This window comes from Pterocles gutturalis, unplaced genomic scaffold, assembly GCF_000699245.1.
Source record: "Pterocles gutturalis isolate BGI_N339 unplaced genomic scaffold, ASM69924v1 scaffold45108, whole genome shotgun sequence".
NCBI lineage: Eukaryota > Metazoa > Chordata > Aves > Pterocliformes > Pteroclidae > Pterocles > Pterocles gutturalis.
Genome location: NW_010127381.1, coordinates 1 through 4,333, shown reverse-complemented (window position 1 = coordinate 4,333; position 4,333 = coordinate 1).

Sequence of the window (4,333 nt, the reverse complement as noted above, 5' to 3'; positions counted from 1 at the left end):
GGAGTTTGTTTGTTTCTCTGACTTCTGCCGTTTTTTGGACAGCATCAATTACTTTAAATGCTTAAAATCCTGAGAGTCCTGTCTGTGCTGGAAAATTATGAATCCTTTTTTTCTTCCTCAGAAGTACCAAGGGAAATGTAAAACCCCAGACATTTTCAACAAATTTGTAGAACAAATGAATACCAAAGCAAAAATTGTGCACAACGTCGGCGTCTGCAGAGTCCCAGCCTCGCAGCTTTGCCTGCTTCACCGACATTGGTGGGAGATCTGGAGTCCGCCACAAAGCCAGAATATTTAATCTGCTAAACTCTTAGATTTTTTTTTTTTTTCCTTGCAGCTCTACAGACTTTCTTGTCTGTATTCGGTCCTGTTCTTTTTGGGACAAAACATGGATACTACTCTAGTTTTACTGAATCATCTTTTCCTAACATGGCTAGAGGGGAATTTGTTACATAATTTGCTGCAATTATGCTCAAAGAAAATTCTTGGAACTTGAAAAATTCATTGGGAAATATCCTTGAATGTGAACAAAACAAAGGGGAATAAGGGCTTCAGGATTGGACTCCTTGACAGGTCCTTACTATGTGTTAATGGCACCAGTATTTCAACAGAAAAGGATGCTTAAGTTGGGCAAACAGGACTGTATTGGCACTATTAATTCATATCTATCAACAAATGCTTTACAAATGTCACTTCCTCTACAATATAATTTAGTAGAAATTATGACACCATCCCTTCACTCTTTTCCATATTACATAAAAAAATGCTATCCATTTTTTTCTTTGAAAATTTACCAACAATAAGGTTGTTCCAGCATTTCTCAGTGAAGTCAACAGTATACACAGAACAGTCAAATAAGGATTTATTTTTTTTTTCTTATTTCTGGTACAGTGCTGACCTCTACAGCTTGGTAACCATTTGGGAAGTGGAACTGAAGGTTTGGATGTAGGACTTCTTGGAGAGTTTTAATCAGTTTAAACAGTTTGCATTCTAGTAGAGCCCTAAAAGCCCCATTTAAAATCTCTATAAAATATAGTTTGAAATAATCCTACATTGTTGGTTTCACAAAATATATCCCAAGCACTCGGGCACTGTAATGGAACTCAGGGTTTGCTCTGATAGCATGTTTGTAAGCAGATCCAACAAGAAGGTACTCCCAAAAGGGGCAGTCCTGCTTCCCCTGTTTCCCATCATCACAGGCATGTTTCTACCCTTGCCTCAGTGCAAGGTTGTCTGATCCTCTGTCAAAACTGTTCAGGAAACTAAACAGACGTAAGACTGCCAGTGCCAACAAGATGATGGGAGTACACAGGTAGGACAGAGACCGTGTCTGCCAAAAGGGGCAGCAGCCAGCCATGAAGTTGCTGTATCTGCACTGTCAAAGTGCATGCTCCACCAAGCAAATATGAGCAAAGGGCAAGTTTCAGGAGAAGACTGTTTTCTTGCTCTTGTTGGTTTGCGTTCAATGCCATAGACATGCTGCTTGTTTAGAGTTGCCTTTTACAAGCAGCTGCTCTAGACCCATATGGATTGGGGGCCTTGTATCTGAGAAACACAGTTTTTAGGGGCTTTCTGGAGACAAATTCTGTAATTAATATCTGAAAAAAGATAAATGCCTGGGTGACTATCCAGATGCTGTTGCTCTCCTTTTGAAAGACTATCTCATGGTTATGTGGGAAAAACTAAGCAACTTTACTCTTTTCTCAAGTTGGAGGTTCACTGGTGTGTCTGTTATATCCATTTTTGTTTTCGTCTGCTGGAGTCCAGGGAAGTGAGCTGAGAGCAATTGGCGGAGGGTTTGGAGGAGAAATTGGAATCAGAACTGCAAAAAATGTCAAAGGAAAGGGTATGGATTGGCAAAGAAAAGACCACCTCCAGAAAAATAATCTGTGTCCACATCTCAGAAAGGACTGAGACAGGGACAGGATGGAGGTAAGCCTGTGGCACAGCTGAACAGGATGGTGGTATACCCCAGGTAAGAGGTCTGTGAACTCTTGGATTAGCACCCAGGGCAGGTCCCAGAACTCCTAACTTTGACTTTTAGAAATGACTGAGAAACTTACATTTTTATCCTCCTCTAGCACTAGTAGGAGGTGATTTGTTACTGCTGCTCTCTCTCCTTGGGTAGCTCAAGTGACAGTGGCTGGTGGGGCATCTGAATTTCGTGCTCTTGTAGGTGTCAGTATGATGCCACATAAGGAAGCTTTGGCATTTTTGGCTTGCTCATTTTGTAGGAAATGTATAAAGAGCAAACTGTGTTCATAAAACATTAATGTGTTTGCAAAGTCAAAAGAGAATTTATCCTTGTGACTTTAAGCTGACTCCTGATTGTAACGCTAAAATTTAATTCAATACATGATGCACATTGTTTTTACTGTGGGTTATCGACCTCATTTATGACATGATGGGAAGGAGGGGGGTGAATAATAATGTTGTTGTTTGCAACCTGTATTAAATTTGTTTTATTTGTTGCAGCAATTGACAGGAACATGAGGAAGACAAGGATTTGGTGTCATGACTGTGTAGCTGAACCTGGCTCGAAAACTGAGGTTCTTTCCCTGCATCTGCCAAAGGCACAGATGCACAGAAAGCCCTCAAATGCCCAGAAAGCGCATTTAAAGAAGTGCTGGAATTGAAAGGGATCTGTGCTTTGTATCCAGTACTCACAACCCTGTATCTCTGTGATAACTTGTAAGTTTTCAACACCTTCCTATTTCTCAGCTGTGGTACTGAGAGATGAATGTGCACGTTGCAAGTATTTTAGGTAAGTTCATTATGTGCTGGAGGACTGTCACAAAGGAGTGATGAGTACTGTAGAAAAGCCTGTTAGGATTCATAAACCTGTGCTTAGATCAGCAGGGGGAAATGTGTGCTTTTAATACCACAAAATGAATAATAATGGTAAAACCAAACAGCCATTCTCTAGTTCAGCAGTCCATCACAGGCTCTACATGAAGCAGGAGACTTTTATGTTACATAGTCGTGTGGCTCAGAGAACCTGTATAAACATTGCACAGGAAAATTATAGATCTGCCACTTCCTAAAGATGGAGTAGTTGACTATGCAATGTCCACAGTAATGTCTGAATGTAATTTTATGTGTTTGATAGACATAACGATAGATGTCCAGATGTATGACAGATGTCCAGAAGCATTCCCACAATCTGGTTTTAAAGCTGACAGGCACAAACCTCAGCGATGATGAAGAAAAAGGGAAGCTGGAGAGGTTTTCTGCTTCATTTTTTGCTATACCAGGTACTGTTGAAGCGACTTCCTCATTTCACCCATTAGGAAAAAAAGCTTTCTATTGAAACAAGTAGATAACTGCCCATGGGGGAAATAAAAGATGGTAAAGAGTGAATATATCTGTTCTAACTGCTGAGTCATACTCCTACCTCAAAGCCTGACTCTGTGAGGTGACCGGTGATATTGAAACATAGCTTAGAAGAGATGGCCAGGCCTGGATGTCCCTAAGGGCTTTCAGCAGGGTGGCAGAAAGCAGCAGAGTGGCTAGGAACAGTTTCAGGGACCGAGTGACAAGATTTTGTGCGGTTAGTAGAATTGATGCAGGCCACCTTAAGGGAATTAAGGGTGGATGCAGGTGATGAATGTTCTGGTGAACCTGCTCCGTTTCACACCTTGCGAGGGAAATGTTGCTTTTTTCTCCATTATAATGGGAATTTAGCACCACTAGCCTTGCCATGAGGGAAGGATTGAAAATAGTAAGTCCAGTCTTGTTAGTTACTATCGAGCTTGCTAAGGTCCCTGGTTAGCTTGTTCTTAATGTACACAAATTAGCGGTTAAGTAAGGGAAAGTTCTCATACCCAATGAGAGAGGCTAGGCACCTCTTCTGCGATGAGGTCGGGTGTTGAATGCTGGATTCATCCATTAGTCAACTGTACCAATACATCAATGGTTAGAAAGACAGAGGGCATGCATTTTTTTTTGGGAAAACTAGTTCTAATGCTGCAAGCAGCGGAAGGGTTTTGCAGAGACAAGATCACAGCAGGGATGAAGGAGCTTGCCCTTATCTCCAGAATTAGAGGTATTCATCTGAGAGAAATGAAAGCACATTTCCATATTCCACCCTGCTATTGAGATTTCTGCCCAGTGCTTTCTAATGCTGATGCCTGAAATGGAAAATGCACGCGTCTCCAAAATGTTATGTTTTGTGACTCTCTATATTTCTCCCGTGCCTGGGTTTTGTCCATGGACTGAATGTACATTCTTTGTTCCAAGTTTCTAAAACCATGAGCTTAAGAATCTCTCTTGGGAATCTTAACAAATCTCATTACGTTTTACGTTTTTGTGTGCCTTTATTTCCGCCCCCCCC